This window comes from Chiloscyllium plagiosum, unplaced genomic scaffold, assembly GCF_037043375.1.
Source record: "Chiloscyllium plagiosum isolate Xiang-an unplaced genomic scaffold, Cpla_swu_hap1 HiC_scaffold_1, whole genome shotgun sequence".
Taxonomy (NCBI): Eukaryota; Metazoa; Chordata; class Chondrichthyes; order Orectolobiformes; family Hemiscylliidae; genus Chiloscyllium; species Chiloscyllium plagiosum.
In genome coordinates this window covers 139,423,112-139,444,851 of record NW_028270139.1, presented here as the reverse complement: position 1 = coordinate 139,444,851, position 21,740 = coordinate 139,423,112, and the positions used below count along the sequence as shown (strand labels likewise).

The window sequence follows — 21,740 nt, the reverse complement described above, 5'->3', positions numbered from 1 at the left end:
GCCTGTACTCCCAGGTCTTTTTGTCCGGCTACACTCCCCAGGACCTAAACATCAAGTGTATAAATGCTCAGTGGTTAGCACTGCTGCCTCACAGCACCAGGGACCCAGGTTCAATTCCACCCTCGGGTGACTGTGTGGAGTTTGCACATTTCCCGTGTCTGTGTGGGTTTTCTCCGGGAGCTCCGGTTTCCTCCCACAGTCCAAAGATGTGCAGGTCAGGTGAATTGGCCATGCTAAATTGTCCATAGTGTTAGGTGCATCAGTCAAAGGGAAATGTGTCTGGGTGGGTTGCTCTTCAGAGGGTCGGTGTGGACTTGTTGGGCCGAAGAGCCTGTTTCCACACTGTTGGGAATCTAATCAAATATAAAACGTACCCCGAATGCCCTGCCAAAATGCAGCACCTCACATTTATCTAAAGTAAACTATCTGCCACTCCTCAGCCCATTCGCCCATCTAATCAAGATCGCATTGAGATAGCCTTCCTCACCATCTACTGCGTCAATTTTGGCGTTATCTGCAAACTTAGTAAGCATACATTCAAAATTTATATCCAAATCATTTATATAAATGGCAAAAAGCAGTGGATCCAGCATCAAAGCTTGTGGCACGGCTGATCACAGGCCTCCAATCTGAAAAGCCACCACCCTATCATCTCCCATTTGTATCCAAATGGCTAGCTTTCCCTGTATGCCACATGATCTAACCTTGCTAACCAGTCCACCATGCAGAACATGGTTGGACACCTTATTGAAATCAACAATGTCCACCACGCTGCCTTCATCAATGTTCTTTGTCACTTCAAAAAACTCAAGCAGCAACCATTATTTCCTGAATTCTGGTAGTTTAAGTACAAACAGGGCAGCAGGATCCAATGGGCAAATGCACTCACCAGCAATGCTTTTGGCCCCTGAGAAGCAGGAATACCTCCTCTGGGATACTGATCAAATCCGTCAAAATTGCTGACCATTCAAATCCCTCACTCCCAGTTACCCACTTCCATCTAGACTGCAACACCCAGTACCTTCCCTTCTCACCACGAGGCATCAAACCTGAGCCCATACCTCTCCCCTCACCTCCATCAAATGCCCCAAAGGATCTTTTCACATCCAGCAGAGATTTTCCTGCACATCCACCAACTCATCTACTGCATTCGTTGCTCACAATATGGTCTCCTCTACACTGGGGAGACAGGACCCCACCTAGTGGAGTATTTCAGGGAACATCTCTGGGACGCATGCACCAGAAAACCCCACCGACTGTGGCCGACCACCTGAACTCCCTTGAGGACATACAAACCCTGAGCCTCCTCCAACACCAAATGCAAGCCTCCCGATAACTCAAGGAAGAATGCCTCACCTTCCACTTTGGGACCCTTCAACCACATGGCATCAACAATCAACTTCAATAGTTTCCAAATCTCCCCTCCCCCCACCTCGGCACCACCCTCTTGACCTGTACATCTTGCTTCCCATCTATCCATTCCATCCTATCACAATTATCCTCAACCTGCATCCATCTATTGTCTTCCCAATTACATGCACCCCCATCCTCATTACCCTATTTATTTCTCATACCCCTTTTCCCCCTCCATATTCCTAATGAAGGGCTTATACCTGAAATGTCAACTCTTCTACTTGTTGGATGCTGCCTAACTTGCTGTGTTTTACCAGCGCCACCTTTTTTGACTCTATACAACCAACATCACCACCCCCATCCCACAGTGGCATGCTTACACCATGGAAAAACCCCAACTGTAGCCAGTGGCTTTGCCACATAGCTAGCTGGGCAGCCCATTCATCTGACCAGTTAAACAGTAACTAACAGAATGCTGGGTGGGGGGGGGGGGAAAGAGAGCAAGAGCGAGAGCGAGACAAGAACGTCCTGCTGTTCAATATGTCTTGACCTCTGTCTCAATTAGTTCTGTAAACCTCCCTCTCCCCATCCATTCCTGGAAATATCAGGTTAAAAAAGAAAATCACAACACCAGGTTATAGTCCAACAGGTTTAATTGGAAGCACACTAGCTTTCGGAGTGACGTTCCTTCATCAGGTGATTGTGGAGGGCTCGATCGTTACGATCGAATGAAGGAGCGACGCTCCGAAAGCTAGTGTGCTTCCAATTAAACCTGTTGGACTATAACCTGGTGTTGTGTGATTTTTAAACTTTGTACACCCCAGTCCAACACCGGCATCTCCGAATCATGGAAATATCAGGACCACGTCATTATGATGATCATACTATGTCAAACTTTATCCCCATCATTGTTCCCAACTCCACCCTAAACATTCCCCAGGAACTTCATAAATACAAGAGCTTTCAATACGTTGAATGAAGCATGCTCGTAGGTAAATCAGGTTACACGGGGGCATTATTATCTATTGTGAACCGCTGCTTAATACAAACATTGCTAATGAATTTCCTGAAATTAGACCCAACAGGATTTTCTTAATTGGCTAGATTAAGGAAAACCTTTCTAGGATCTCCAAGGCCATTAGATAAATAATCTTGCTCAGTCATGTCAAATTTCTAATCTGCATCTTCTGTCACCCTCTCTATGGTCACCATTGTACTCAAAGTTTACTTAATTTAACACATATGTCCCATAAATTAATGAGAAAGAGACATGCTTGCAGAACATTTTAAAGAGAGGAGCTGGGGTTAACTAAACTAAGAAAAGCCACAGAAATTGCACATTTTATTCATTACTGTGACCAAGCCCCACCCTCAGCATTCCAATTCTACTGGACCAGTTAGACACAAGGTTGTGATGCAAGCGAGTTACAGACTGGGTATTCTGAAATTGTAGCTCATTTCCTGAATGAATTTTAATGCACAAAGTCATTACTACAAAGGTATTTTGTCCACTTACATGAAATGGGTACAATTGCAAGATGACTTTAATAGCTTACCACCAAGATTAAATCAAATCAGTTTGCTCTACCAGCAACTGATCTACTACCCTAAATATCAATACCCTCCAACAATGTTGTACTGTCTGGTGCCTATTATCCAAAAGAATGTGCTGCAACTGAAATACGATTTTTTTTTTTAAAGCTATGCCTCCAAAATTCTGAAATCTTCACAATGCATGAAGACCTGGGCACAAAGTTATAAACAACAGAATGATCTTCACTTTCTTCTCCAAAGTCAGGCACCATCCTTCCTAGTTTCTGGTAAAATGTTGCAACTCCCTCCTGAACAGCAATCGAGGAGCATCTTTCCCACATCGGCTGTGGCACTGTAAAACAAACCTTCTGATGAGAAAGTAACTGGCAAATTTTCCAATCGGTGTGTAGTAGCAATTAGTAATCAGTCTTACAGTGAACAGATAAACACCAATACAGACTGGTTTGGCCAAATGCCCCATATCTTTTTCACAATTCTTTACTTCCCTCTTCTATTAGACAAAAGGTTCATAAAAAACAATATTTTCCAGCTTCTTGTCTTCTGCATGAAATACTAAGCTTTCCCCTGCCAACAATCCAAAGAGCAATTTCTGACTCTCAAGGGCTTTCACTCTACTAAAAGACTGATAAAATTATTGCAGCAATAAAGCACTGCAATAATTAACAGTACCAAGTAATGAAACATCCCACAACTTTCCGCATCCCAAACAAAGTCAGCTTCAAATTCAGAAATGAAAAGATTTGCTTTCATGATAATGGAATAGTCATAGCATATCTAAACTGATTAGCTTAATTCCACTGGATGAAAACATCCATAATTGTTCAAACCATGCAGGTGAAAACAATAAGCTAAGAAATCAAATTACATCAATAATCTTTCTCCAGAAAACATTAAATGAGAATCTCTACAGCTCAAGAAGAAACTACATTAGTGGACTGCTTGGCCAATGTACAAAATGGGTGAGAATAGCAAATCAAAATGCATAACATTTCAAAAATGTTGTCACTGATATAATGAATAAGCACAAATTGAACATAATAAAAGATAAATCAACAAGGCTTCAAAATATTTTGATACGGTAAGGCATTCTTTGTTAATGCTTTTCATGCTATTCGGAGCTTTTAAATATCAAAAGTGTGATAAATGGTTTATTAGGTTTTCAAAAGACAGACATGATGAAATGCTATCTGTTTTCAAACAGCAGCCGAAATGGAAGGCAAGTTTTTTTGCATTCGTGAACTATCATTTATGACAAAGAGGCCACAGGAAGAAGTGAGATCTTGCCACCTCTCATTAAGAGAGGAGATGAGATTGGGTGACTTTAAAACAAACATATAAAAGAAAAAGCAAGAAAAGACATACAGGTGTTATATTAACAACTTAACAATCAATGTTTATATATTCAGTATACCTTAGCTGTAACAGATTATTCTACAAAGAAAACAAAATTGGTCAGACAGCCGCACACAGCAAAACAAAAAGCTTTACACCAGTCTGAAAATGCAAGTAGGAAACTGCAATTCTGACCAGCTGCAAAAAAAAAGTCAGACGACAGAAGATGAGGCTTGGAAATGCTTTTGAAGATTCAACAATGAGAGAATGGAAAAGATTGCCGGAGAGGAGATCGTTCCTCAAATTCTTGCCAGTCAGTCTCAGCACCCCCACTAACACTTGGAACGTATTTTTCACATTTTAATCTACAACGTAAAATCAAAACTGGTTCACATGTCAAGAAATACTGAGAAGAACTGGCAGATGCTGACTCATTGGTCTCAGAGCATGATTCTCGCTTTGGAAGAATAGACGGACCCAGACGAGCCCTTGTGTTTTGGTGGAAAAGAGGAAACAGGCGATTGAACTGAATAAAATGCATAGAATTATGAACAAAATAAATTAACAGCACATATTGGGTTATGAGCATGATCTTCGTGCCATTATGGAGATACGGTTACAAGAAAATGAAAGCTGGGGACTAAATATTCAGGGATATATGTGACTTCGTGAAAAGGACAGAACGGAAGAACAGAGTAGCTTTATTAGTAAGAGATAAAATGAGTATGACAGCAAGAAACAATCGGATGATGTAGAATCTTATTCATAAAGGTAAAACATAAGGAGATGACGACATTAGTGGAATATTCAATAGGCCACCTAATCACACCTGGAGAAAGTGAGGACTGCAGATGCTGGAGATCACAGCTGAAAATGTGTTGCTGGAAAAGCGCAGCAGGTCAGGTAGCATCCAAGGAGCAGGAGAATCGACGTTTCGGGCATGAGCCCTTCTCATGCCCGAAACGTCGATTCTCCTGCTCCTTGGATGCTACCTGACCTGCTGCGCTTTTCCAGCAACACATTTTCAGCTCACACCTAATCATACCTGTTCTGTAGGACAGAGAACAAATCAGGAGATAATGAGCTATGTTTAAAAAAAAGCTGTACATGTATTATGGGTGACTTGAATCTTCACACAGATTGGAAAAATCTAATTGACAGAGGTAGCATGAAAAAGAATTCAGAGTGTATTCAGGTTAGTTCCCACAGCAAAATGTTGTGAACCCACCAGGATTCAAGTTATTATGGATCTGGTGATGTGAGGAGGCAGGTCTAAGAAATCTTAGAATAAAAGGATCCCCTTGGCAACTATAATATGGTAGAATTTAGCATGGAGTTTGAGGCAGGGGTGGGGGAGGAAGAAGATTGGTAATAAATTATGCCAAACTTAAATAAGTTTAATTACAGAGAGGAGAGCAGTGGTGGCTAGAATTAACTGGCAAAGAATTTAGCTGCAAAGATCATTGAGGAACAATGGCAAATATTTAGTAAAGTAGTTCATGACTCAATGATAATATATCAAGTCAAGGAGGAGGGTCTTAGGAAGGGGGTCAAGTGACCATGGTTAACTAGGGAAGTTAAGGTGAGCATCAAATTTAAAGATAAAACAAACATACAAAAGCTAGTGGTAAGTCAAAGGATTATGGAAGTTTTAAAACCAATAGACCTCCCATATTAAAGTAGATCTGCACCTTATCTGTAGCTTCAACAGTGTATTCTGCAATACCCTAATGTACTTAGGAAAGGTATGATTTGTCTGGTTAGCACACAAAACAATACTTTTCACTGTATTTCAGTACATGTGACAATAATAAGTCAAATGAAAACTCTTGCCCTGGTAATGCAAAAGTTTATTTGCTCCATAATTGGAAAAGGAACCAATATTCACAGAAATGTCACAACTGCAGTGGAACCAGAATTTCAATATAAGAACCGAGAAAACAACACACAATATGCAACATCTTGAATTTACAAATTGCTCCTGGATATCGATGGTGCCCCATGTCTATGGCTGCAGCCCTACCCCCCCACTTTTTATTCTCTCATGGAACATGGGTGTCTCTGGTTGGGCCAAAACCCTTTCTGGTTCTAAATTGCGACTTTAGACTTGTGCTAGTTTTGTTTGAGCTCCAGGCAATAGACGAGCAAGGTCAAGGAAGGCACAAGAAGTTTTGAAAAACCACAAGCAAATCCAATCATTTACTAAACAGAACTTCCCCTTTATGAATTAAAACCTCCCTGCAGATTATAATCAGATCTGCTTCAATGCTGGTGTAACCAACCAAGCTTGGCTGCTGCAAGCAGGATTCAGAACTGAGCTTCTTAACCCACTCAGTGGCACAGTTATTCTGGCAATTTAAAAAGTACAACTTTGTATTTCACCACTGAGCTCCACTGAAGCAAATTATGAAAATATCAACAAAAGCTAGTCAACATTAAGATGCAAGCATTGACTGGTGATTACAGGATGCACCACTTGTGCAAGAAAATGTGGGACTGAATGTACAAAGTGAACACAAGTGCATTATTTATTGAAATAAGTAGTGTCCTGGTTAATTTCATTTTAGACTCCCAATACCAGCAGATGCACTGTAACAAAATCATTAGGTTTAATTATTTACTATATTCTCTTCCCACTGCTGCCTCACAGTGCCAGAGACCCGAGTTCAATTCCCGACTCAGGCGACTGACTGTGTGGAGTTTGCACATTCTCCCCGTGTCTGCGTGGGTTTCCTCTGGGTGCTCCGGTTTCCTCCCACAGTCCAAAGATGTGCAGGTCAGGTGAATTGGCCATACTAAATTGCCCGTAGTGTTAGGTAAAGGGGTAAATGTAGGGAAATGGGTGGGTTGCGCTTCGGCGGGTCGGTGTGGACTTGTTGGGCCGAAGGGCCTGTTTCCACACTAAGTAAACTAATCTAAACAAACATCCCATTTATTACTGTATAAACAGACATAATTTCCCAAAATATAGTACAACTAAACCTAGACTTAGGAGCAAATAGTGGAGCAGACTCGAGAGCCAAACAGCCTACTTCTACTCCTGTATCAAATGGTCTTAATTTCAACGATGCCCAATGTTTAACAGGCTTTGTTGCAGATGTATTTCATTCAAATCACAGTCAAAACATATAGGGCCAAAATCAGTGATTTAATTATTAAAACAAATCTTGTTTTTCTTGAATTCCAGTATGTAAACAAAAATATCTAGCTATGACATCTAATGCAGGAATCAAAAGCATCTTTTTGTTTTTCCCTTTTCAACCTACCAACTTTCAAATGAACCTGGCTTAAATTTGTCTCTATCTGGGTATCTCCTTCAATTAGCTTGACTGCTCCTTCAACATGACTGACTGTGATTCACAGATAACTCAAGGTGCAATAAGTTACTCTTTGTGCAGGAGCTTTTGAGATTTGCCACAATCTGCTGCTGCCTTGCAAATTTAGTATTATGCTGATGGGCCATCAAAATAAACACAAGTATCAAAGGTTTGGCCACTAAGGATGGTACTGCCTCCTTTGACTCGAATACAGCATTTGGAAGCAGGAGTAGACCATTTAGCCTTTCCAGACTGCACCACTATTCAGTAAGATTGTGGCTGATCCAATTATGGCCTAAACCCAACTTTAGAATCTGACTCCCATGACTCTATTTCCTTGTGCATCAAATAGCTCCACTATTCATATGGTCATTGCTGATCAGCCTGCTCCAGTGCCCTGTTCCTGCTTTGACCCTTCAGCCCCAAGAACTATATCTAACACTTCCTTGAAAACTTGAAGTTAGCATCCTATTACATATACATGTAACATACTGTACTTCAAATACGCCAACCCTGGCAACATTCTTATAAATCTTTTCTGAACCCTTTCAAGTTTCACAACATCTTTCTGATAGGAAGGAGACCAGAATTGCATGCAATATTCCAACAGTGGCCTAACCAATGTCCTGTATAGCCACAGCATGACCTCCCAATTCCTGTACTCAATATGCTTTCCTTTACTGGTCAGAGTATCAAACGCCTTCTTCACTATCCTATCTACCTGCGACTCCACTTTCAAGGAGCTATGAACCTGCACTCCAAGGTCTCTTTGTTCAGCAACACTCTCGCGGACCTTACCATTAAGTGTATAAGTCCTGCTAAGATTTGCTTTCCCAAAATGCAGCATTTATCGGAATTAAACTCCATCTGCCACTCCTTGGCCTATCTGATCAAGGTCCCGTTGTACTTTCATGTTATTCTGTCAACACTGGTTTCTTTGCTTTCAAAATCCCCAGGTGTCTGATGTCCCAGGTGTGTTAAGCATGACACCATGAAGAAACACTTGTGCTTTTTAGCTTTGACATCATAGTCTAGAAGCTAATCGAAGATTGAATTCAATCTTACAATTACTCTTTTCATACCTGACTGCTAATTAGATCATCTTCTGAGATGCAGTATACATTTTCATTCCACATAGAACCTGATCACTGCAAAAGTAGTGAACACCCCAAATGATAACCTATTATATTGATACAACATGGGCAAGAATGGTGAAATACAAAACAAATCAGAAGAAGTGCAGTGAAATTAAATAGTTTTATGAAGTGTTAATGAAATACCAACACTTGTATGCAGTTTCAAGTGGGTAAAACATTACTTTTTGTTTAACAACTGCAAGCATCAAAAAAAAAATGTGGGCAATTGTTTGTCTAAAATCAATTAACATATGAAGTAGTTAGTACAGACTTCATCCTGTATGACATAATTGAACAGTTCATGACTTGGCTGAATCATGTACATGCAAAGCAAAAAGGACAAGGGCGACAGCAATGCTTCACAAGCTATTTTACAACACAACCCCATTTTAAGTCACGAGCACCTTCACAACAGAACAAGGTATGGACAAAGGTTGACCCATCCAATGAGGCCCACATCCCATAAATAAAGTAAGAAAAAATAACCTCTGCAAAATTAACATGACTCCAGAGCCAGCAATAACAGAACAGTAAGAAAGCAGCATCACAACAGCTGGTATGTGATTAAGATGAACATTTAACAGTATCAAATATGAAATGTGTTTTGAAAGTACTTGCAAAATTATTTTGCTCACTCATGAATTTCACACGACAAAAGTTTTCATACCTATCTTTTACCCCATCCTCATGGAATCCTCACCCTACCTTTACACAAAATTTCTCTACTTGGCCTGTTTGCATGGCAGCTGCAATGGAAAAGCTACAATAACAGCAATGAATAAGGTGGCATTAAAAAAAAAGGAAACATAGTAGAATTCAGGCTCAAATTTTAAGCTTGGATTGACATGGGACAGTAGTGACAATCAAGACCTAAACTCTCAACCTCACTCTTGCCTAGTCATCACCATCCCACTGATGGCCTAGATTCCAAACCCGAGGCATCATCTCCAACTCTCCCCCCCCAACCCCAATCCTTGATGTTGATGGCACTTGAACCTCCCATCTTAACAACTCTCAGTCCCAGAGGATTGAGCAAAAAAAAAGCTTCATTACCATCCCTCAGTTACCCAAAACAAGAGGAAGCTAGGTCATAATTGATGACAGATCGCAGAGAAAATAACAGTTCCCTGTGGCCAGCAGAAATTGACAACAAAACTAGAAAGCGCAGAATTTTCAGACCCAACATTCATAATTCCAATGCATGGTGGAAATTTCTCATTCTCAAGTAAAACCTTTTGTTCTTAACTCTAATTTGACAGGTCTATTTTAATGAATATCAATCCACCAAGAATGATACATCCCCACTACTTACCAATCAATCATCTTATTTATCATACACTACACATCTCAAAGTCAAAAGTATGTGCTTGCTTTTTGAATCACCACAAGGTCAGCCCATTCACTTCTCTGTGCACAGGGCACTGGTCTAACCTTGCTAAATATTGGCTGCACATGATTATTTATCTTGACTTCAGCCTTGCAATAGCGAAATTCTATCCTTTGGTCCTCCTTGCTCAGAAGCCACTTCTTTTAAACAAAAAGCACTTCTCAAAATGTGAGAGCTTCCTGATCAGATTGGCAATAACTCCGTCCAGTTGAACATTATGGCCTCACGCCAATTTCTTTCATCAAGGAAATGGTGTTTTGTCCTGCTCTTCCCATTAATAACAAAATGCTATAACATTCCACACAAACATCAACTTCACCTAACACTGGAAGAACTCCTGGAATAACTGATCAGTGTCACACTGATCAGTTGTGGGCAAGAAATTGTGGCTGAGCAGTGCATGTGTCAAGGGTGGAATAAAGTTGTGAATCGCCCAACTCTCACCTTTACTTGGGAACCCTTTTACTTTCATCTGGTCAAAAAGTTACTCTAATGGTGACTATGAAAATAGAGTTAATGCTCAACAATACCCATCTGATTCACTATACAACCAAGCACTGATATTTCTGGAGGAATTCATCAAGCAGCAGAAGAAAACAGAGTTAATGTTTTGAGTCCTGAAATTGTTTTGCAATGGTTCCCCCCCTCCCAAAGTATCAAGTTATTGCATTGCAAAACAATACAGTGGAGGATATCCTTCAATGTGAAGACACTTTTGTCCCCACAAGAACCGTATGATGGTCCTTCCTAACAATTACCGTTATGGTAAATCTACAATAGCGAGTAGAGTGGGTTCTTTCTTGTTTATATGTTTTATTGAGATCTGACTCAATTAAATTTTAAAAATATAAGCTATAAGTATTAAGTTAGCCTGGATCAGTGTTTTGTAAAGCAATAAGACGGTGCTATTTTTTGGGTCTGTAGATTGGACCTTGGTGGGATGATACACTCTTCTTATCAGATGTCAAAGTTTTGAGAGAGTTTACGTGTTACTGAGGATTATATCTGCAATAAAATGTTGTTTGTTGGAAATCCTACCAGATTGAATGGATCGTTTGGAGCGGCAGTTAAAGGCACTGAGGAATTCACGTAAGCAAGGGGGTGTGACGGATGGCAGTTATTGAAAAGGGAGAAAAGCCGCAGATACACAGTCACAGAGATGGGTCAACTCCAGGAAAGGTAGGAGAGGTAGGCAAGTAGTTAAGGAGGCTTCTGTCACTAACCCCATTTCAAACAAGTATGCTGTTTTGGAAAAGATAGTGGGTGATGGACTCTCAGGAGAATATAGCATGAGCAGCCAAGTTTCTGGTATCAAGACAGACCCATGCAACGAGAGCTATGTTGGGTTCCAAGCAATCAATTGTGTTAGGGGACTCTCTCTAGTCAGAGGCACAGACATCTCAGACAGGGTGCAGAATGTTCTCAAGGGGGAAAGATAGTCCAGAAGGAGGTCATTGTACACATTGGAATGAATGACATAGAAGAGAAAAAGGAGAGATTCTCAAGGAAGAATACAGAAAGTTATGAAGTAATTTAAAAAGGAGGTCCTCAAGGCAAGTAATATCTGGATGAGCTAGTGAGGGTAGGAATAGGAGGATAGAGCAGATGAATGAGTGGCTGAGGAGCTAGTGTATGGGAGAATGTATCACATTTTTGTATCATGATAATCTCTTTTGGTGTAGAAGTGACCTGTACAAGAAGGATGGATTGCACCTGAATTGGAAGGGGACTAATATACTGGCAGGAAGATTTACTAGATCTGCTTGGGAGGATTTAAACTCTGGTTGGGGGGAGGGCAGTGGGACACAGGGAGGTAGTGAGGAAAGAGATCAATTTGAGACAGGTACTGTTGAGAAAAGAAGCGAGTCAAACAATCAGGGTAGGCAAGGACAAAGCAGAGAACAAAGTAGGACTGATAAATTCAACTGCATTCATTTCAATGCAAGAGGCCTAACAGGGAATATAGAACATTACAGTGCAGGACAGACCCTTTAGCCTTGAATGTTGTGCCACCCTGTGAAACCAATCTGAAGCCTATCTAACCTACTAGCCCATCCATTCCCAGCCATATGCCTATCCAATGACCATTTAAATGCCCGTAAAGTTGGCAAGTCTATAACTGTGGCAGGCAGTGGCATTCCACACTCCTGCTACTTTGAGTAAAAAAAACTACCTCTAACATCTGTCCAATATCTATCAACCTTCAATTTAAAGCTACACCCCCTTGTATTAGCCATCACCATCCGAGGAAAAAGGCACTCACTGTCCATACTATCTCATGCATCTCAATTAACTCACCTCTCTCAAACAAAAACAGCCTCAAGTTCCTCAGCCTTTCCTCATAAGACCTTCCTTCCGTACCAGGCAACATCCAAGTAAACCTCCTCGGAACCCTTTCCAAATCTTGCACATCCTTCCTATAGTCCAGTGACCAGAACCGTATGCAATAGTCCAAGTGCAACCGCACCAGAGTTTTGTACAGCTGCAGCATGACCTAGTGACTCCAAAACTCAATCCCTCTACCAATGAAAGCGAACACACTGTATGCTTTCTTAACAACCTATCAACCTGGGTAGCAATTTTGAGGGATCTATATACATGGAGACCAAGATCTCTCTGCAAATCCACACTACCAAGAATCTTACCATTAGCCCAGTACTCTGCATTCCTATTGCTCCTTCCAAAGTGAATCACCCACACTTTTCCACGTGAACCTACATTTGCCACCTCTCAGCCCAGCTCTGCAGCTCGAAAAACTCAATAAGGTTTGTAAGGCACAATGTTCCCTTTGCAAAATCCTATCCCTAATCAACTTACTCCTCTAAAGATAATTATAAATCCTACCTCTAAATTTTTCCAACACTTTACCCACAACTTAAGTAAGGCTCACTGGTCTATAATTACCAGAGTTGTCTCTACTCCCCTTCTTGAACAAGGAGACAACAGTTGCTATTCTCCAGTGTTCTGGTACTATTCCTGTAGACAATGACAACATAAAGATCAAAGCCATAAGGCTCGGTAATGCCATCACTGGCTTCCCAGAGAATCCTAGGATAAAGCCCATCCAACCCAGGGGACTCATCTATTTTCACACTTTCCAGATTTGTTAACACCTCCTCCTTGTTAACCTCAAACCCATCTAGTCTAGTCGCCTGGATCTCAGTATTCTCCTAGACAACATTGTATTTTTCAGTGTGAATATTGACAAAAAATATTTGTTTCGCGCTTCCCCATCTCCTCTGACTCCACGCACAACTTCCCATTATTCTCCTTGATTGGCCCTAATCTTACTAGTCATTCTTTTATTCCTGATATACCTATGGAAAGTCTTAGGGTTTTGCTTGATCATATCCACCAACAACTTCTCATGTCCCCTCCTGGCTCTTAACTCTTTGTTGGGCAGATGTTTGCAGGTAAAGGGACAGCTGCAAAATGGGAAGCCATCAGAAATGGGATAATGAGAGTCCAGAAACAGTATATTCCTGTTAGAGTGAAAGGAAAGGCTGGTAGGTATAGGGAATGCTAGATGACTAAATAAATTGAGGTTTAGGTTAAGAAAAAGAAGGAAGCATATGTAAGGTATAGACAGGATAGATCGAGTGAATCCTTCTAAGAGTATAAAAGGAAGTAGGAGTATACTTTAGAGTGAAATCAGGAGGGCAGAAAGGGCTTTGGCAAAATAGAGTTAAGGAGAATCCAAAGGGTTTTTACAAATATATTAAGGACAAAAGGGTAACTAGGGAGAGAATAGGGCCCCTCAAAGATCAGCTTTTCCAGCAACACATTTTCAGCTCTGATCTCCAGCATCTGCAGTCCTCACTTTCTCCCCTCAAAGATCAGCAAGGCAGCCTTTGTGTGGAGCTGCAGGAGATGGGGGAAGATACTAAACGAGTATTTTGCATCAGTATTTACTGTGGAAAAGGACATAGAAGATATAGAATGTAGGGAAACAGATGGTGGCATCTTGAAAAATGTCCATTTTACAGAGGAGGAAGTGCTGGATGTCTTGAAACGCATAAAGGTGGATAAATCCCCAGGCCTGATGTGGGGTACCCGAGAACTCTGTGGGAAGCGAGGGAAGTGATTGCTGGACCTCTTGCTAAGATAGTTGTATCGTCAATTAGTCATAGGTGAAGTGTTGGAAGACTGAAGGTTGGCTAACTTGGTGCCACTGCTTAAGAAAGGTAGTAAGGACAAGCTGGGGAACTATAGACGTCGGTGGTGGGCAAGTTGTTGGAGGGAATCCTGAGGGACAGGATGTACATTATTTGTAAAGGTAAGGACTCATTAGGGATAGTCAACATGATTTCCCACACACAAAGTCATGACTCTCAAACTTGATTGAGTTTTTTGAGGAAATAACAAAAGAGGATTGACAAGGGCAGAGCAGTAGATGTGACCTATACGGACTTCAGTAAGGCGTTTGACAAGGTTCCCCATGGGAGAGTGATTAGCAAGGTTAGATCTCACGGAATACAGGGAGAACTCGTCATTTGGATACAGAACTGGCTCAAAAGGTAGAAGACAGTTGGCAGTGGAGGGTTGCTTTTCAGATTGGAGGCCTGTGACTAGTGGAGTGCCACAAGGATCGGTGCTGGGTCCTCTACATTTTGTCATTTACATAAATGATTTGGATGTGAACATAGGAGATATAGTTAATAAGTTTGCAGATGATGCCAAAAGTGGTGGTGTAGTGGACAGCGAAGAAGGTTACCTCTGATTACAACAGGGATCTTAACCAGGTGGGCCAATGGGCTGAGAAGAGGCAGATGGAGTTTAATTCAGATAAATGCAAGGTGCTGCATTTTGGGAAAGAAAATCTTAGCAGGACTTATACACTTAATGGTAAGGTCCTAGGGAGTGTTGCTGAACAAAGAGACCTTGGAGTGCAGCTTCATAGCTCCTTGAAAGTGGAGTCACAGGTAGATAGGATAGTGAAGGACGCATTTGGTATGCTTTCCTTTATTGATCAGAGTATTGAGTACAGGAGTTGGGAGGTCATGCTGTGGCTATACAGGATATTGGTTAGGCCACTGTTGGAATATTGCGTGCAATTCTGGTCTCCTTCCTATCGGAAAGATGTTGTGAAACTTGAAAGGGTTCAGAAAAGATTTACAAGGATGTTGCCAGGGTTGGAGGATCTGAGCTACAGGGAGAGGCTGCACAGGCTGGGGCTGTTTTCCCTGGAGCGGAGGCTGAGGGGTGACCTTATCGAGATTTACAAAATCATGAGGCGCATGGATAGGATAAATAGACAAAGTCTTTTCCCTGGGATGGGGAGTCCAGAACAAGAGGGCATATGCTTAGGGTGCGAAGGGAAAGATATAAAAGGAACCTAAAGTGCAATTTTTTCACACAGAAGATAATGGGTGTACGAAATGAGCTGCCAGAGGAAGTGGTGGAGGCTGGTACAATTGCAACATTTAAAAGGCATTTTGATGGGTACATGAATAGGAAGGGTTTGGAGAGATATGGGGCGGGTGCTGGCAGGTGAGACTAGATAGGGTTGGGATAGCTGGTTGGCATGGATGAGTTGAACCAAACGGTCTGTTTCCGTGCTGTACATCTTTATGACTCTATGACACTAAATGCCTGAAAGTGGATGAGATGGAGACCCCTGCTCATCCCAACTTTCAGAGAAAGTGAGGGCTGCAGATGCTGGAGATCAGAGCTGAAAATGTGTTGCTGGAAAAGCGCAGGTCAGGCAGCATCCAAGGAACAGGAGAATCGACGTTCCTGAAGAAGGGCTTATGCCCAAAACGTCGATTCTCCTGTTCCTTAGATGCTGCCTGACCTGTTGCGTTTTTCCAGCAACACATTTTCAGCTCATCACAACTTTCCTCTACTAATTGCCCACATGGCTAGGAGAAGAAAAGGCCTGAGACCTCCAACACAGACTCCCACTGGTGCAGCCAGATCTCAAGTCTGGTTATCTCAGTTATACCAACAGTTCTTAGTAACCCATTAAGCCTTTCTTCAGTATATACACGAGGGTCATCTACAACAACTAATCTGAAAATTAACCAACTTTTTCCAAGCACTGGACTTTTTCAGGCAGGCAAGCATTCTTAAGACAGAGGATGTTTGGCCCTTAAATTAGGCTGCATTATGCTGAAGTCGTGACTTTTTAGGGAGGTTAAATAAACTAGTTCTAACGTTTAAAAAACAGTGCTTGTAAAACTATTGTGTAATTTTTAAAAAAAGGACATTTTTTTTTTAAAAAAAAAGATTCCTACCTTGGTCAACCAGACAATGAATTTGGCATTGATGTGTTAATAGTAGAAGCACACCAGTCAGAAGGTCATGAATCCACCTAGAAATGTGACCACAGAGTTTAGGCGAACACTGCAGTGCAGTACTAAAGAATGCTGCACTGTTGGTTTCTGCTTCAGTTGTGTCAGCATAATAGTTATCATCGACATTCTGCCAACACCTTTTCCTTGTTTGAACACAGCTAACAATGTGACAATGGTCTGATAATCATTCTTCCCCGCTTCTAACGATCATGGAGTTGATGTTGGCCAGGGCTCTGGGACAACTCCTGTGAAATAGTGTCAGGGATCTTTGACATCCATTTGAACAGGCAAGGGGGCCTTCATTCAATATCTCACTTGAGAGATCAAAGTCTCATCTATTAGAAGAGCTGCTAAAAGAAAGACCCTTGTGCTCATTCAGATGAATGTAACAATTGTTATAACATCACATCAAGAGCAATGGAAGGCATCCCTGATGCGCCAGCCAGTATTTATCCTAGAAAGTACTGCAGATCAAGCAATCGCAGTCTGCATATCACAGAAGGTTATAGGGCAAGGAGATAAGGTGGTTCAAAAGGATAAATTAAGAAGTGACTTAATAGCAGCATACAACATAATCAGAGGATTAGATAGGATGGACACAGAGCCCTTTTGCCGCGGATGGTAATGGCTAACATGAGGGCACATATCTTTAAACTGAGGGGCAATAGATACAGGACAGATATCAGAGGCAGGTTCTTTACTCAAAATACTAAGGGTGTGGAATGCCCTGCCTTCAATAGTCGTAGATTAACCAGCATTAACGGCATTTAAATGGTCATTGGATAAACATATCGATGATAATGGGATAGTGTAGGTTAGATTGGTTCCACAGGTCAGCACAACATCAAGGGCCAAAGGACGTGCACTGCGCTGTAATGTTCCATGATACTTAATGCCCTCTTAATGCCCTGACTGATGAAGGCCAGTCTGCCAAAGTCCTTCTTCATTGCCCCGTCTACTTGGGACTCAACTTTCAGAAAACTGTGAACCTCAAATCCAAAAACGGTCCTTCTCTTCCACTACATTCCTTAAGGCCCCACCATTCACCATGAAACTCCTATCTTGATTTGACTTGCCAAAATGCAAGACCTCACGCTTATATTAAACTCCATTAGCCATTTCTCTGTCCACTTCCCCAGCTGATTGATCCTGCTGCAATTTCTGATAACCTTCCTGATTCTCCATGATACTGCCTATTTTACTGTCATCTGCAAACTTAGCAATCACGCTTTGTACCTTCGCATCCAAATCATTGATTTTATATATAACAAACAGCAATGCACCCAGCACCAATCGGAGATGCACTCCACAAGTCACAGGCTTTCCGTCTGACAAGCATTCTTCCACTATTACCCTCTGCTTCCCAACATTCCCAGATTCAGTGAAAGTTCCACCAGACAAAGGAGGAGCAGTAACTCCTCTTTTCAAAGGAAGGAAACAGAAATCTATAAGTCAAACAGCTTGGTGTGTGTTCTGGGGAAGCTGTTAGAGTTAGAGTTAATTATTAAAAACTATTGCGCACTTACAAAAATTCAAAAAGGTAATTGAAAGGAGTACGCACAGTTTTAAGAAAGAAGGTAGTGTTCAACCATTTACTGAAGTATTCAGGGAAAGGAATTTCTCAAATCTTACTATATTGTATTCAACAGGACAATTCATTACACTAACATGCTCATGAATTTCATTGCCAGCGTGATGCCAAATATGTCGGTTGTATGTTCAAAAGACTGGTGGATCATATCAAACATTATATTCTTTCAGCTACTTATAGCAAGCAAGGTTCTGATCACAGCAAACCAGCTCATATTGCAAAGCTCTTAACAGATGTGATACTATGCTTGAACAATGGGCGGCACGGTGGCACAGTGGTTAGCACTGCTGCCTCACAGCGCCAGAGACCTGGGTTCAATTCCTGCCTCAGGCGACTAACTGTGTGGAGTTTGCACGTTCTCCCCGTGTCTCCGGGTGCTCCGGTTTCCTCCCACAGTCAGGTGAACTGGCCATGCTAAATTGCCCGTAGTGTTAGCTAAGGGGTAAATGTAGGGGTATGAGTGGGTTACGCTTCGGCGGGTCGATGTGGACTTGTTGGGCCGAAGGGCCTGTTTCCATACTGTAATATAATCTAAACTAAAAAATCTAATATTTGCCAGAAAAACCTGACTGTATGAGGAATTACAATGCTAACAACAAAGTGTGGCACACATGTGTACTGGAAGTTCTTCATGTTAGTCCACTGGGCTGTGTTTGTTGCACAAAGAACACACATGCATACCATCTCTTTCAACTTCAAAATAAGTGACAGAAATTCACTTGGGCATTCTCACAATGCCTTGGCCAAAGTCAATCTGCCTGGTTTAAAAATTGAACAAAAGGTTCGTTATTAACTGTCCTTCTGCATTAATGGATGCATTCTCCAGTGTAACATCTCAACCATGGCCCATTCACCAACCAATCAGCACTCTCCTTTCTTGCAATATCAAGGTTCTATTGACGTTCTGCTTAATTTGGTATTCTTGAAAAGAGATGTCAAGACATGATAGCTAAAATTTGCAGATCGCACAAAGATAAGCTTTTCTATCTATGTGAACAGAACATAAAGGAGTAAGGCTAGCAGACAGTAGTGTTAGGAAACACGTATTTGTTCACTTCAGCAGGAAGAATAAAAAAAACAAAGATTAATTGAACCCGGAGTCTGACAGCAGAGTTCTGGGAGATCTCTAAAAATGTTTTCCTACTGGTGCTTTTGTTTTCCTAATTGAATTTCTAAAATTCAAGAGAGCAAAATTGATGCTCATTTCCTATTCTGCCATTGGAAACTCCACACTACAGTTGAAGATTCACCTATTCGTTCAATACAGTCAACCTTGCAATTATACTCACTCACATCTGGGGTCTGGGGCAAAAATAAGCAGAACTGTCCCATAGAGTAGTCAAGTGACCAAACACCTGCACACTTCAAAACCAGGGATGGTCAATGGTTGTTTGTGCTCACCAGGGCTGGCAGCAGGATGATGCATCATTATGTGGAAGTAGCTCTGGACATCCTCAATATTGACTGTAGATTCCACAAGATCTTATGGCAATGCATAAACATGGCCTAGCAGACCTCTGATTACTACCTGCTCTCCCTTAGCTGATACATCAGTACAGAAGAACCTCGATTATCCGAATACTAATTATCCAAATATCAATTACCAGGAGAAGATCTCAAGCTCCCGTAAAAACATTACAAAGAGGAAAGTGAATTCCAATTACCTGTACTGAAGAACATGTGAAAATGCTGGCAAAAACAAAGAAACACAAGCACCTCAAGCATCAGCGACTGGATATTTTTTAGGCAAGGGTTAATTACACAGCCCTTTGCAAAATTAAGTGCTTTACAGGGTATTCTCGTCACTTTCCCGGGTTGTTCATGGAAGAAAAAAAATGTCTGAGAAAGTAATTGTATGCACAAGGTAGTGCTTCGGTCTTTGTCACGTCACTGAATTCACGGAAACTGACAAACTCTCGTGATCATAGAAGCTGTTGGGGACCTTGCTTAATGCTGGGATTTCATATATTTATGTGATGATAAGGGTTTAGTTCTCAGTGTAACTTGGAATTTACAAATGCAAAGATTAATTTGTTTAAATGCTGACTCATCAAAATGATAGATTTAAACAAAATCTCCAGTAGAGCACAGTGTTAGATCAGTGTGGCTTCCCTTGTTGAAGGTCAAATCGATTATCTGAATAATCAATTATCTCAACAAAATAGTGCCCACCTGAGAATGTGTATTGGGTATAAGCAGGCAGGGAAAGAGTTACATTGTTAGTTTTGTGAAATGGGGTTCAGCTGAGCATGACTCAGATCAGATAAAACTTGCAGTTGACAATGGGGTGCTGGAGGCAAGGGTAATGGGTTAACAAGGAAGAAAAGCAGTCATTACGTACAACCATTTAACAATATTGGAGGCATTCAGTATGCAAGGTCAGCTAACAAGTTGAAAAGTATCAATTGTATGAATCCAATTAACAAGATTAAGAACATTCATTGTATAATAGTAAAGGGCTTGGTCTCTGCTCTTGATACCCATTGATTGTAACAGTCACCCAATTAATATATATGTTGCCTTATCTGGATGCTCCTTGCTGTAAAATGGCTACATAGTTCACCAAGAAACTGCCATTGCAGAGAAGATCGGAGAACTCATGTTTCTGTGCACATGGGCGATCATTCTCTCTCCTCCCAGGGCCCGGAATAAAGATGAAGGATGTAAAATCATACTATCTCTGGGCATTTTGCTTCGACTGAAGGGGTAAAAGGGTCGACATGCCCATCGCTCTCGGATAATAGAGGTTCCTCTGTACTCTATATTGAACACCTATTGGGGAATACACTGAGGTTGTCAAGGACACAATATATTCTGCAAGTGGTTTTGTTTCAGCACTAGTAATTGAAAAGAAAAATTTTTTACTTGCCAATTTATCTGTTGCTAGAACATCTGCCCATATGGCATAGTTAGAAGTGACCAACACAGAGACTTAATGAAGATGGAAATGGAGTTCTACCTTCACAGCAAGGTTACCATCCATCATAAAAACTGCAGATGGTGCAACAGGAACAAAAACAGATGTAGCTGGAAAAGCTCAGCAGGTCTGGTAGTGTCAGTGAAGAAACATCAGAGTTAACTTTTCAGGTCTGGTATTCCTTCCTCAACCTTCAGAGGAAGGAAGGGTCACCGGACCTGAAAAGTTAACTCTGATTTTCCATCGCTGATGCTGCCAGACCTGCGAGCTTTTCCAGCTACTTCTGTTTTTGTTGCCATCCATCATGGTGTAGCACACCCATTATGCCAAGATGGATTAATTCAAAAAACAGATTTGTTCAGAATATTAGGACAGGATATTAAAACTCAAATCATGCGCCAACATTTCCGCCACCTCCAAAAGGACCCCAACACCAGGGATATATTTCCCTCCCCACCCCTTTCCGCAAAGGCCATTCCCTCCGTGACTACCTGGTCAGGTCCATGCTGCCCAACAACCCACCCTCCCATCCTGGCACCTTCCCCTGCCTCTGCAGGAATTGCAAAACCTGCGCCCACACCTCCTCCCTCACCTCCACCCTCACCTCCATTCAAAGCCCTAAAGGAGCCTTCCATATCCAAAGTTTTACCTGCACATCCACCAATATCATTTATTGCATCAGGAGCAACTGATACAGTCTCCTCTACATTGGGGAGTCTGGACACCTTCTAGCAGAGCGCTTTAGGGAACATCTCCGGGACACCCGCACCAATCAACCACACCACCCTGTGGCCCAACATTTCAACTCCCCCTCCCGCTCTGCCGTGGACATGGAGGTCCTGGGCGTCCTTCACCAC

General features: G+C 41.6%; 1 protein-coding gene across 6 annotated transcripts in view; it reads right to left on the bottom strand.

Moving 5' to 3' along the window:
* Positions 1 to 21,740, bottom strand: part of ctbp1 (C-terminal binding protein 1) — a 326,682-nt gene that overhangs the window by 212,942 nt on the left and 92,000 nt on the right. The window contains exon 1 of one of the 6 annotated variants that reach the window (XM_087991160.1): positions 16,316 to 16,333. The exons of the other annotated variants lie outside the window; for them this stretch is intronic. The gene's annotated coding sequence lies outside the window, so the exon portion shown is untranslated. Of the gene's footprint in view, positions 1 to 16,315; positions 16,334 to 21,740 lie in introns of those variants that run through there. 6 annotated transcript variants of the gene reach the window in all.